Source organism: Triticum urartu, chromosome 1A, assembly GCF_056163025.1.
Source record: "Triticum urartu cultivar PI428250 chromosome 1A, HENAU_Tu73, whole genome shotgun sequence".
Taxonomy (NCBI): Eukaryota; Viridiplantae; Streptophyta; class Magnoliopsida; order Poales; family Poaceae; genus Triticum; species Triticum urartu.
This window is the reverse complement of record NC_141873.1, coordinates 470,247,829-470,262,842: the sequence shown is the minus strand read 5'-3', so window position 1 is coordinate 470,262,842 and position 15,014 is coordinate 470,247,829.

The following is a 15,014-nucleotide window of genomic DNA, read 5'->3' as shown; positions in this document are numbered from 1 at the left end:
TCCATCAAGAGGGCCCGAACCGAGGTAAAAACATCGTGTCCCTCGTCTCCTGGTACCATCCGCCTAGACGCACAGTTCAGGACCCCCTACCCAAGATCCGCCAGTTTTGACACCGACATTGGTGCTTTCATTGAGAGTTCCTCTGTGTCGTCACTTTTAGGCCCGATGGCTTCTCCGATCATCAACAACGATGCGATCCAGGGTGAGACCTTTCTCCCCGGACAGATCTTCGTATTCGGTGGCTTTGCACTGCGGGCCAATTCGCTTGGTCATCTGGAGCAGATCGAAAGCTACGCCCCTGGCCATCAGGTCAGATTTGGAAGTTTGAACTACACGGCCGACATCCGCGGAGACTTGATCTTCGACGGATTCGAGCCACAGCCGAGCGCGCCGTACTGTCACAATGGGCACGATCTAGATCTGCCGCCGAATAGTGCCCTGGAGGCCGCACCCGCATCAGCTTCGACCCTTAATTCGGAGCTAACTGCGCCAACTGAGGATGGGTGGTTGGACACCACCTCGGGGGCTGCAATCTCTATGGTGATCGAACCGAACACCAGCCCTATTCTCTGCGAAGCCCGTGACTCCAAGGAGCCGGACTCCTCTCCAGACTCCAAGCCCTCCGCGCCCCTACCGATCGAACCCGATTGGGCGCCGATCATGGAGTTCACTGCCGCGGACATCTTTCAGCACTCGCCCTTCGGTGATATTTCTGAATTCACTAAAGTCTCTCTCTTTATCAAGAGAGCCCTGGCCGGACTATGGTCAGCAAGGTTGGGATGCGGATGATGAAGAAATTCAAAGCCCACCCACCACCCACTTCGTAGCCACTGTCGATGATTTAACCGACATGCTCGACTTCGACTCCGAAGACATCGACGGCATGGACGCCGATGCAGGAGACGATCAAGAACCAGCGCCTATAGGGCACTGGAAAGCCACCTCGTCATATGATATATACATGGTGGACACCCCAAAAGAAGGCAATGGCAATGGAACAACGGAGGATGACCCCTCCAAGAAGAAGCCTATGCGCCGGCGTCAGCGGCGCCGCTCTAAATCCCGCCAAAGCAAAAATGGTGATTCCGGCACGGGAGATAATAATACCCCGGACAGTGCCGAAGACAACCACCTCCAGCAAGATTCAGCACAGGAGGATGGAGAAGCCAACCCTCATGAGAGAGCGGCAGACAGAGGTCGAGGACGATAATTATATGCCTCCCACCGAAGACGAGGCAAGCCTCGACGACGATGAATTTGTCATGCCGAAGGATCCCGTCGAACAAGAGCGTTTCAAATGCAGGCTTATGGCCACGGCGAACAGCCTCAAGAAAAAACAGCAACAGCTTAGAGCTGAGCAAGATTTCCTATCCGACAGATGGACTGAAGTCCTCGTGGCCGAAGAGTATTAACTCGAACGCTCCTCCAAAAGCTACCCAAAGCGCAGGTTGCTACCCCAATTAGAGGATGAAGCACCTAAACCTACATCACCAGCGCATGATGCGGCCGACCGGCCACCCCGTGGCCGCGACAGAGAGGCCTCTCGCCCTCCACTCAAGCCGCACCCCGGCGCCGCTCAAAAAATACCAAGAAACGGGAAAACACGCCAGACCTGCGAGATATATTGGAGGACAAGGCAAGGCAAACAAGATCGATCTATGGATCGCATGGGCGCCCCACGGCACGAGACGGTAACCGTCCTCCGGATACAGTAAATCCGTCCGGGCCGAACATAGTAGACAAAGCTCGCTTGAGCTACGTTGTGATATAGCCGAATACAGAGGCGCCGCACACCCACTATGCTTCGCAGATGAAGTAATGGATCATCAAATCCCCGAGGGTTTCAAACCCGTGAACATCGAATCATACGATGGCACAACAGATCCTGCAGTATGGATCGAGGACTATCTCCTTCATATCCACATGGCCCGCGGTGATGACCTACACGCCATCAAATAGCTCCCACTCAAGCTTAGAGGACCAGCTCGGCATTGGCTTAACAGCTTGCCAACAGAATCAATTGGTTGTTGGGAGGACCTGGAAGCCGCATTCCTCGACAATTTCCAGGGCACTTATGTGCGACCACTAGACGCCGATGACCTAAGCCACATAATTCAGCAGCCACAGGAATCGGCCAGACAATTCTGGACACGGTTCCTAACCAAGAAAAATCAAATCGTCGACTGTCCGGACGCAAAGGCCCTAGCAGCCTTCAAGCATAGCATCCGCGACGAGTGGCTTGCACGGCACCTAGGACAGGAAAAGCCGAAATCCATGGCAGCCCTCACGAAACTTATGACCCGCTTTTGCGCAGGAGAAGACAGCTGGCTAGCTTGCAGCAATAACATGACCAAGAGCCCTGGTAATTCGGATACCAAGGACAGAAGTGGCAGGTCAAGTTGCAACAAGCGAAAGCGCCGCATTAACGGCGACAATGCTGAGGATACGGCAGTTAATGCCGGATTCAGAGGCTCTAAACCCGGTCAGCGGAAAAATCCATTCAAAAGAAATACTCCGGGCCCGTCCAGTTTGGACCGAATACTCGACCGCTCATGCCAGATACATGGCACCCCCGAAAAACCAGCCAATCACACCAACGGGGACTGTTGGGTGTTCAAGCTGGCAGGCAAGTTAAATGCCGAAAGCAGAGACAAGGGGCTTCATACCGATGACGAGGAGGAGCCCCGGCCGCCGAACAATAGTGGACAGAAAGGTTTTCCCCCACAAGTGCGGACGGTGAACATGATATACGCAACCCACGTCCCCAAGAGGGAGCAGAAGCGTGCGCTAAGGGACGTATACGCGATGGAGCCAGTCGCCCCAAAGTTCAACCCATGGACTTCCTGCCCGATCACTTTTGATCGAAGGGACCACCCCACTAGCACCCGTTATGGCGGGTTCGCCGCATTGGTTCTAGACCCAATTATTGACGGATTTCACCTCACTAGAATCCTTATGGACGGCGACAGCAGCCTGAACCTGCTTTACCAGGATATTGTGCGGAAAATGGGCATCGATCCCTCGGGGATTAAACCCACTTAGACGACCTTTAAAGGTGTCATACCAGGTGTAGAGGCCAACTGTACAGGCTCAGTTACACTTGAAGTGGTCTTCAGATCTCCGGATAATTTCCGAAGCGAGGAGTTAATCTTCGACATAGTCCCGTTCCGCAGTGGCTATCACGCACTTCTCGGGAGAACCGCATTTGCCAAGTTCAATGCGGTGCCGCACTACGCATACCTCAAACTCATGATGCCAGGCCCTCGAGGAGTCACCACGGTCAATGGAAACACCGAACGCTCTCTCCGAACGGAGGAGCATACGGCGGCTATCGCAGCAGAAGTACAAAGCAGCCTCTCAAAGCAATTCTCCAGTCCAGCCATTAAACATCTGGACACCGTCAAGCGCGCCCGAAGTAACCTACAACAAGACCGCCTGGCACATTCCGAGCAAGCGTAGCAATGCGGCCCCAACCCCAGCCCTCGCGAACTTGCGAAACCAGTATTGCGCGTACATAACTACGCTCTGGAAATACCATGGGCACAGGAGGAGGGGCACCATCACGGCACGCCCGAAACGCGTCTTAAACCGCACTAGGGGCCGCCGACTTCTTAATTTTCTCTTATTTTCAGGACTCCATTCTTCACAAGGCTTGTCCGGCAGTACAATTACTGCACAAATGATACAACTAGGGAAGCAGAAAGCTACGCCTCACTACAGAACTCTAAGGTGGTCTCTATAACGAGCAGTATACCTGTTTCACATACCATTCCGCAGCTCGCCCCTGGAAAGGACATGTTAAATAGTCCCATCTTTTGCTTATTGCACTATTTGTATCGTTCTGCTTTGATCGCAACCTTTTTAAATAAACAATGCATAGCTTCCGTCTATTATTGCATTACTCTTTTTTACGAATATATGTTCATTAATGACATGTTGCACCCGTACACTTTGGTATGGGCAATACACCAGGGCTTAAGTACCCCACAATACGGTGTGAGAAGTCCGAACACTTTCACAAGTGTGGCACCCCGAACTTATAGCATTATATGCATCGGCTCCGAATCATGTCTTGGGTCAATAGTTGGGTTTGCCTGGCTCCTATGTTTTGGTACCTTATGTTCTGTTATATCGGCTAAGGTAGCACTAGGAGAAGTACTGCGATTGTGCCCCAGTTGAGCTGGGTGAAGCACCTCAGTAGAGAAAGCTAAAACTGACCGTCATGATGAGGCGAGAGCTGGTCTCTGTTCGAGAGGTTTTTGAGTCCCTAAAGACTTATGCCCCTGAGAGCGAGGAATCGGCTTTGTCTAGCCTAGGCGTGGATAGCGCCCCAAACTCGGTCTTCCGAACACTAGGGGCTTCGCCAAAATTTAAAATTATAGAATTCTATGGCTAAGTGAGAGTGTTCAAGCATTATAGTCCGATTGCCTTGTTCGTTGTGTTGAGCGCCTCCCTCGAAGGACCCAAAAATGGGAAAAAGAGCGCTCATGTTTATCCCGAACACCCCAGCACTCGTGGCATGGGGGCAGAAGCCGACGACTCGCCATCTCTCAAATTTGATAAACGACCGCACAAAAGGTAATATTTTAAATTCAAAAAGCATTGCTTAGCGCACATGAACAAGTTTTCAGCGCACAGGACAAAATGAGCGAGTTTACTCAAAAATTACATCCCTGGAACATTCATCCGCCATAAGGCGGTCACCCTTTAGAACGCCCTCATAATACATCTCGGGCTTGCGATGCTCCTTGCCTGGTGGTGGCCCGTCCTTCACAAGCTTCTCAGCATCCAGCTTGCCCCAGTGCACCTTCGCACGGGCAAGCGCCCTACGGGCACCCTCGATGCATACCGAGCGCTTGATGACTTCAAGCCTTGGACAGGCCTCCACCAGCCGCCTCACCAGCCCGAAGTAGCTCCCAGGCATGGCCTCTCCAGGCCACAGCCGGACTATGAGGCCCTTCATGGCCTGTTCGGCCACCTTATGGAGCTCGACTAGCTATTTCATCTGGTCGCTTAAGGGCACCGGGTGTTCGGCCTCAGCATACTGAGACCAGAACACCTTCTCCGTCGAACTTCCCTCCTCGGCTCGGTAGAAGGCGGCAGCATCCGACACGCTACGGGGCAAGTCTGTGAATGCTCCTGGAGAGCTCCGGATTCGGGTAAGTAACAAGTAATTCACTTTTCCGTGCTTGCTTTGCATAAAGAATGCCTTACCCGCCGCTATCTTTTTTATTGCCTCAACCTCCTGGAGGTCCTTCTGGGCTTCGGCCTTGGCAGACTTGGCATCTTCAATGGCCGCCGCGAGCTCAGACTCTCGCGTCTTCGAGTCAAGCTCCAAACTCTCATGTTTATTCATGAGAGCCTGGAGCTCTTGCCGCACCTCGCCAACCTGCGTCTCATGCTTCTCCCGCTCGGTGCGCTCCGTGGCCGCCCTCTTCTCGGCCTCGGCCAGCGCTTTCTTAAGGGTCGCCACCTCAGTTGTGGCCCCTACAATAGCCACGTTAATCCTGTCACTTTTTGCAATTGCAGCTTTCACATATTTAAATAAGGTATTTCTTACCTTCCTTCTCCTTGAGCTGCTGCTTGGCTAGGCCGAGCTCTTGCTCGGACCACTCGAGGTTCTGCTTCAGTGTGCCCACCTCCACAGTCAGTGCGGCGGATGCTAGCAGCGAAGCCTGCATACGCATATTGACTTACTTTTGTTAGACTCCTGCGAACGGTATTAGATCCTCTATTCGGCTTTTCTTTCCAAACGCCAAATAGAGCATCAGGGGCTACTATCTATGCGGTAATATTTTTACATATCTTTTACTTACCTCAAAGCCTGTTAGAAGGATGGCACATGCTTCAGTCAGTCCGCTCTTGGCAGACTGAACCTTCTGGATCACCGCACTAATAACAGTGCGGTGCTCCTCATCGATGGAGGCGCCGTCAAGCACCTCCAGCAAATTGTCCGGTGCCTCCGGTTGGACGGAGGTCACCGGCTCGGTAGGCTTTCCCCTCTTGGAAGGAGGCCGCCTACCGGAGTCTGGAACCGTTGAAGGTTCCGGCGCGGTGTCCGGCTCAAGGCCGGACTTGGAGCCCTTGGGGGTTCTATCCCCTTTACGCCTGGAGTCCGGGAGGTCGCCTTGCGGCGCCTCCCAGACCACCTCCTCCTGGCTTGGAACCTGTTGGGACAGCACCTCGGCGTCATCCATAGGGTGGGGGGAGGTAGCGGGCGGAAGTGAATTCACGTCTGTCGAATCCAGGGAGCCGCTCGACGACTCGTCGATCCCGGCCTTGGGCGGACTGCATAGTCATATTCGGCGTAAGGAGGAGCTGTGCAAGAAAGGAACACTATGAATTGCTCTGGTGTCTGAATACTTACGATCTCGCCAGGGGCTTGGCCCTGTGCGGCCACTCCTCTTCACCGTCGTCGGCGTCGGCGGAGTAGTCTGGAGAAAGGGTCTTCCCCTTCTTGGACCCTTCAGCCTCCCCAGTTGGGGCGGCCTTCCTTTTCTTCCCTCCCCCCGCTGGAGGGGGAGAGTTCTCTTCTTCCTCCTCCTCGTCTTCATGGGAGGAGTGCGTCTTGGGGTCGTCGGATGATGAATCCGACGCCTCCTGGCAGCGGGCACTCTTTTGAGTCCCCGTGTCCTTTTTCTTGGCCTTCTTCTCCGGCACCACATAGGGTGCCGGAACCAGCAGCTTCGGCAAGCGAGCGTCCGTTGGGCCTTCGGGCAAAGGAGCCGGACAGATGATCTATCCGGACGTCTCCTGCCAATCCTGTCAAAGGTAAGGGATCTTAGATCCCGCATGGAGTCAAACTATGAAAAACTAATACCCTGTAAAGGTAAAAACAGCTTACCGCACGAGCGTGACGCTGCGTGCTGAATCTGCGATCCTCGGTAGCGGATGCGGGGGCCTCGGCGCCCTTGAAAAGCACCTACCAGGCATCTTCGTACATCGTGTCGAAGAGCCTGCTCAGAGTTCGGTGTGCGCCGGGTTAAACTCCCACAGGTTGAAAGCCCGTTGTTGACATGGGAGGATCCGGCGGATGAGCATAACCTGGACTACATTGACAAGTTTGAGCTTCTTGTCCACCAGGGTTTGGACGCTTGTTTGGAGTCCGGTCAGCTCTCCTTTTTTACCCCACAACAGGCCCATCTCTTTCTAGGAGGAGAGCCGTGTAGGGGGTCCGGATCGGAACTCGGGGGCTGCGACCCATTCAGGGTTGCGCGGCTCGGTGATGTAAAACCACCCCGATTGCCACCCCTTTAGGGTCTCCACGAAGGAGCTCTCGAGCCATAAGACATTGGGCATCTTGCCCACCATGGGGCCTCCCCACTCCGCCTGGGTGCCGCGCACCACCTTCGGCTTGACATTGAAAGTCTTGAGCCATAGGCCGAAATGGGGGCGGATGTGGAGGAAAGCCTCGCATACGACGATAAACGCCGAGATGTTGAGGTCAAAGTTCGGGGCCAGATCATGGAAATCCAGGCCATAGTAGAACATGAGCCCCCCGGACAAATGGGTGGAGAGGGAAGCCCAGTCCGCGGTGGAAATGGGGAAGGAACACCACCCTCTCATGGGGCCTAGGGGTGGGGATGAGCTGCCCCTCTTCGGGAAGCCGGTGCGCAATGTTGCTAGACAAGTATCCGGCCTTCCTTAGTTTTTTGATGAGTCCCTCTGTGACGGAGGAGACCATCCACTTGCCTCCCGCTCCAGACATGGCTGAAGGAGGTTGAGGTGGGGGTGTGCGGACTTGGGCGCTGGAGCTCGAGTGCGCGGAAATGGATAGGCAAAGGAGGAAGAAGGCGTGGATGAAAAGGTGGATCCTTATCCCCTTATATGGGCGGACGCGACTATGCATCCCCAGCAGCCTTGGAAAACTCGCTTATCTCCCAAGCACCATAATCAATGGCGTGGTTGGGTTACCCACACCCGTATTGATGAGAATCGCGGAATAAGGGGACACAATCTCTCCTTTGACAAGACGTGCCGAGGAAACCGCCTCGCTAAACGCGCTGAGGTGGGACAGTAAAACGATTCGAATAAAGACTTGGCCGTGGTGTGATGTCACGCTATGGAATGCGTTAACAGATTAGATTTGTGTAAATATTATTCTCTCTATGGCAATATGTGGAAACTTATTTTGCAGAGCCGAACACTACCTTTGTGTTCAAAATCTTCTATGAAGTACTTGGAGGAGGAACCCGCCTTGCAACGCCGAAGACAATCTGCGCGCCGGACTCGTCGTCATTGAAGCCTGGTTCAGGGGCTACTGAGGGAGTCCTGGATTAGGGGGTGTCCGGATAGCCGGACTATACCTTCGGCCGGACTCCTGGACTATGAAGATACAAGATTGAAGACTTCGTCCCGTGTCAGGAAGGGACTTTCCTTGGCGTGGAAGGCAAGCTTGGCGACACGGATATGTATATCTCCTACCATTGTAACCGACTCTGTGTAACCCTAGCCCTCTCCGATATCTATATAAACCGGAGGGTTTTAGTCCATAGGAACAACAATCATACCATAGGCTAGCTTCTAGGGTTTAGCATCTCTGATCTCGTGGTTGATCTACTCTTGTACTACCCATATCATCAATATTAATCGAGCAGGACGTAGGGTTTTACCTCCATCAAGAGGGCCCGAACCTGGGTAAAAACATCGTGTCCCTCGTCTCCTGTTACCATCCGCCTAGACGCACAGTTTGGGACCCCCTACCCGAGATCCGCCGGTTTTGACACCGACAAGAGGGAAGGCAACTACGAATGCTTTTCAGCGTGTGCCAAGGAGTCAGAGGTAAGTTGCAGTGCCAATACCAGATATAAGAGCTACATCGTCTACACCAGCAGCAACAACTTTTGTGCTACCTCTAGCAACCACTCCATCAGCTCCAACTACATATACTGATGCCTTCGTCCTTGGAGTTCTCTCTACACCACCTCCTGAAGACCAAGACCGAGAGATGCATATCACTATGCATTTTTGAACTTTTTGGTAACTTGTTTCCAAAGGGGGAGAAATGTATAGATCATAGGCTTTGACAGAAAGTGTTTTGCTTCTTTGTCTCTCTTGCATTTTGGTTGAACTTTATTATGTGCTTGTTTGATACTCTATGTCCTTGTGTGAGATACTTGTATGATCATGTGTTTGATCATATGCCACTTTAATGCTTGCTTTGATGATATTATCTCGTACATCCCATATATGATCATTCACTTTGCTTGCTGATGAGTGCATGCTTTTAATTCCTATCATTTTGAGCGCTCCACCAAGATGTATGTGACATGGAAGAGTAACCCATGATCCTAATCGATTGTGCATTTGCATTCAAAAGCAAATTTTAAATAACGCACAAATTTAGGGGGAGCTCTTGCTTATCACATACTTCTCAAAGCGATGATGTATTTCAATCTTATTATCATTTGTCGAAGCTTTGATCTATATGTTGTCATCAATTACCAAAAAGGGGGGATTGAAAGGGCAACTATCCCTGGGTGGTTTTGGTAAGTATTAACAACATATAGCTCATTGAGCTAATGCTATTTCAAGATAAGTATTTCAGGAAAGTTCAATGATTGGCATGGCATGGATTAGAATTGTGAACCCCTCAAAATGCTAAGGACACATATTGTCTCAAGCTCAAGACTCTACTTTTTCATTTTAGTGATCCAAGGTCACATTGAGTCCATAGGAAAAGCCAATACTATTAGAAGGGGATAAGGTGTTGCTTAATGGCTTGCTTGCTCAAAATGCTTAGTGATATGCTCTAAAAACCCTCAACAACTTTCTCATATCCACATATGTCCCAAACCAAAAGTCAAACTCGTCCCCACCAAAAAATTCTATCCGGCGCCACCGAGTTCACTTGACATAGCCACAGCCAGAAACCCTAGTCATATCGGTCTCACCGATAGGGATCTCGGTCTCACCGAGATGGGATTACAAACATTCTGTTTCCCTTCGTAACGTTTCGGTTCAACCGAGATGAGCGACCGGTCCCACCGAGTTCGCAATGCAAACTCTCTGTTTCCCTTTCGTAACGTTTCGATCTCACTGAAATGAGCGATTCGGTCCCACCGAGTTTGCCTGACCAACTCTCTAGTTAGCTTATTACCAAAATCGGTCCCACCGAGTTTGTGTAATCGGTCTCACCGAGATTACGTTATGCCCTAACCCTAATGAAATCGTTCCCACCAAGTTGACATGTCGGTCCCACCGAAAGGCCTAACATTCACATTTTGAACTGAATCGGTCTGACCGAGTTTTCTGATTCGGTTCCACCGAGTTTGGTGAATTGTGTGTAACGGTTAGATTTTTTGTGGAGGCTATATATACCCTCCACCCACTCTTCATTTGTGGAGAGAGCCATCAGAACATGCCTACACTTCCAACATACATTTTCTGAGAGAGAACCACCTACTCATGTGTTGAGACCAAGATATTCCATTCCAACTGAGGGAGTCCTGGATTAGGGGGTCTTCGGACAGCCGGACTATATCCTTTGGCCGGACTGTTGGACTATGAAGATACAAGATTGAAGACTTCGTCCCGTGTCCGGATGGGACTCTACTTGGCGTGGAAGGCAAGCTAGGCAATACAAATATGTATATCTCCTCCTTTGTAACCGACCTTGTGTAACCCTAGCCCCCTCCGGTGTCTATATAAACCGGAGGGATTTAGTCCGTAGGACAACATACAATCATACCATAGGTTAGCTTCTAAGGTTTAGCCTCTCTGATCTCGTGGTAGATCTACTCTTGTAATACTCATATGATCAAGAACAATCAAGCAGGACGTAGGGTTTTACCTCCATCAAGAGGGCCCAAACTTGGGTAAACATTGTGTCCCCTGCCTCCTATTACCATCCGCCTTAGACGCACAGTTCAGGACCCCCTACCTGAGATCCGCCGGTTTTGACACCGACATTGGTGCTTTCATTGAGAGTTCCATTGTGTCGTCACCGTAAGGCTTGATGGCTCCTTCGATCATCGCTAGCGATGTGTTCCAAGGTGAGGTTTTCCTCCCCGGATAGATCTTCGTATTCGGTGGTTTTGCACTACGGGCCAATTCGCTTGGCCATCTGGAGCAGATTGAGAGCTACACCCCTGGCCGTCAGGTCAGATTTGGAAACTTGAACTACATGGCCGATATCCACGGAGACTTGTTCTTCGATGGATTCGAGCCCATGCCGGACGCGTCGCGCAGTCACGACGAGCATGACGTAACTCTGCCATCGGACAGTGTTCGGGAGATCGCATCCGCAGCTACTCCGCACTTTAATCCGGAGCAAGTTGCGCCATCCGAGAGCGGGGGATGGACCCCACCATGGAGGCCGCACTCTCAGTGGCGATAGAGCCGGATACTGAGTTCACCCCTTATGAGAGCCGTGTTGCCAAACCACTGGATTCACCTCCAGCCATGGACTCTGAGCCGCTCACATCCGTGCCCGTCGAATCCAACTGGGCGTCGATCATGGAGTTCACCTCCGCGGATATCTTTCAGCACTCGCCCTTCGGAGATGTGCTAAATTCATTAAGCTCTCTCTCCCTATCAGGAGAACCTTGGCCGAACTATATCCGACAAGAATGGGATACGGACGACGAAGAAATTCGCTGCCCACCCACCACCCACTTAGTAGCCACTGTCGACGACCTAACCGACATGCTCGACTTCAACTCCGAAAACTTCGATGGTATGGACGACGAAGCCGGAGACGAACCGGAACCACCGCCCACAGGGCGCTTGACCGCTACTTCATCACATGACGTATACATGGTGGACACCCCCAACGAAGCTAATGGCGATGAGAATGCGGAGGATGACCCCTCCAAGAAGCAACCCAAGCGCCGACGTCAGTGGCGCTGCTCTAAGTCCCGCCATAGCAAAAGAGACGAGAACTGCACCACCCCGGTGGCAGAATGCCATCAAGATGCAAACTGCACATACAGTATGGATCCGACGACCGAACACGATGACGTCAAAGATTCGCCTCATCAATCCCCATCTAGGGAAGAAAACAGTCCGGACGAAGATGCACCCATCATCCCAAAAACAGTCCGGAGTCTCATCCCGACTTGTGGGGGAACCATAGTCTCCATCATTCTTTTCTCACTGGGACAATGCTCTAATAATGATGATCATCACACTTTTATTTTTCTTACAACTCAACAGTTACAACTCGATACTTAGAACAAGATATGACTCTATATGAATGCCTCCGGCGGTGTACCGGGATATGCAATATGACAATGATGGAGTGTGTCATAATAAACGGAACTGTGGAAAGTTACATGGCAATATATCTCGGAATGGCTATGGAAATGCCATAATAGGTAGGTATGGTGGCTGTTTTGAGGAAGGTATATGGTGGGTGTATGATACCGGCGAAAGGTGCGCGGTATTAGAGAGGCTAGCAAAGGTGGTAGGGTGAGAGTGCGTATAATCCATGGACTCAACATTAGTCATAAGAACTCATATACTTATCGCAAAAATCTACAAGTTATCAAAGCAAAGTATTACGCGCATGCTCCTAGGGGAATAGATTGGTAGGAAAAGACCATCGCTCGTCCCCGACCGCCACTCATAAGGAAGACAATCAATAAATAAATCATGCTCCGACTTCATCACATAACGGTTCACCATACGTGCATGCTACGGGAATCACAAACTTCAACACAAGTATTCTTTAATTCACAACAACTCAACTAGAATGACTTTAATATTACCACCTCCATATCTCAAAACAATTATCATGCTTCAATCTTTTCTTAGTATTCAACACACTCAAAAGAAAGTTTCACAAATCTTGAATACCAAGCATATTATTATTAAGCAAATTACCATGCTACTAAGAGACTCTCAAAATAATTTAAGTGAAGCATGAGACATCAAAAGTTTCTCCACCACCGTGCTCTAAAAGATCTAAGTGAAGCATATAGAGCAAAATTACATAGCTCAAAAGATATAAGTGAAGCACATAGAGCAAAACTACTTAGCTCAAAAGATATAAGTGAAGCACATAGAGTATTCTATCAAATTTTAATTCATGCACGGCTCTCTCAAAAGGTGTGTACAGCAAGGATCATTGTGGGACACTAAAAATAAAAGACACAAATAATACAAGATGCTCCAAGCAAAACACATATCATGTTGGTGAATAAAAATATAGCTCCAAGTAAAGTTACTGATAGAAGTAGACGAAAGAGAGGATGCCATCCGGGGCATACCCACGCTTTGGCTTTTAGGTGTCCTTAGATTATATTTGGGGTGCCATGGGCATCCCCAAGTTTAGCCTCTTGCCACTCCTTGTTCCGTAATCCATCAAATCCTTAACCAAAACTTGAAAACTTCACAACACAAAACTTAAAGTAGAAAACTCGTGAGCTCCGTTAGCGAAAGAAAACAAAAGACCACTTCAATGTACTGTAATGAACTCATTCTTTATTTATATTGGTTTTAAACCTACTGTATTCCAACTTCTCTATGGATTATAAACTATTTTACTAGCCATAGATTCATCAAAATAAGCAAACAACACACGAAAAACAGAATCTGTCAAAACAGAACAGTCTGTAGTAATCTGTAGCTAGCGCAAGATCTGGAACCCCCAAAATTCTAAAATAAATTGCTGGACGTGAGGAATTTATATATTAATCGTCTGCAAAAAGAATTAACTAAATAGCACTCTCCAAATAAAAATTACAGCAGTTCTCGTGAGCGCTAAAGTTTCTGTTTTTTACAGCAAGTTCAACAAGACTTTCCCCAAGTCTTCCCAACGGTTCTACTTGGCACAAACACTAATTAAACACAAAAAACACAACCAAAACAGAGGCTAAATAATTTATTTATTACTAAACAGGAGAAAAAAAATCAAGGAATAAAAATAAAATTGGCTTGCCTCCCAACAAGCGCTATCGTTTAACGCCCCTAGCTAGGCATAAAAGCGAGGATAGATCTAGGTATTGCCATCTTTGGTAGGCAATCCATAAGTGGCTCTCATGATAGTTTCATATGGAAATTTTATTTTCTTTCTTGGAAAGTGTTCCATGCCCTTTTTTAATGGAAATTGAAATTTAATATTCCCTTCCTTCATATCAATAATCGCACCAACCGTTCTAAGGAAAGGTCTACCAAGAATAATAGGGTAAGAAGGATTGCAATCTATATCAAGAACAATGAAATCTACGGGCACATAATTCCTACTTGCAACAATAAGAACATCATTAATTCTTCCCATAGGTTTCTTAATAGTAGAATCCACAAGATGCAAGTTTAGAGAGCAATCATCAAAATTACGGAAATCTAGCAAATCACACAAAGTTTTGGGGATAGTGGAGACACTAGCACCCAAATCACACAAAGCATAAAACTCAAGATCTTGAATTTTAATTTTAATAGTTGGTTCCCACTCTCATAGAGTTTTCTAGGGATAGAAACTTTCAACTCAAGTTTTTCTTCATAAGATTGCATTAGGGCATCAACAATATGTTCGGTGAAGGCTTTATTTTGACTATAAGCATGTGGAGAATTTAGCACGGATTGCAACAAGGAAATACAATCAATTAATGAGCAACTTTCATAATTAAATTCCTTGAAATCCAATATAGTGGGTTTAGCAACATCTAGATTTTTATTTCTTTCAATCCCACTTTCATCAATTTCATCACAAAGATCTAAATACTCTGAATTTTTACAACGCCTTCTAGGTAAAGGAAGATCATATTCAGTTTCATCAAGATTCATATTGTAAAACAAAGATTTAATAGGATACACATCAATAACTTTTAGGTCTTCATCTTGATTTTCATAGGAATTGGAAGAACACGCTTTAATAAAGGCATCTTTGGAGGCACGCATCCTAGCGGTTCTTTCCTTGCACTCATCAATGGAAATTCTCATGGCTTTGAGAGACTCATTGATATCATGCTTAGGAGGAATAGATATAAGCTTTAAAGAATCAATCTCAAGAGAAATTCTATCAACGTTCCTAGCCAATTCATCAACTTTAAGCAATTTTTCTTCAAGCAAAG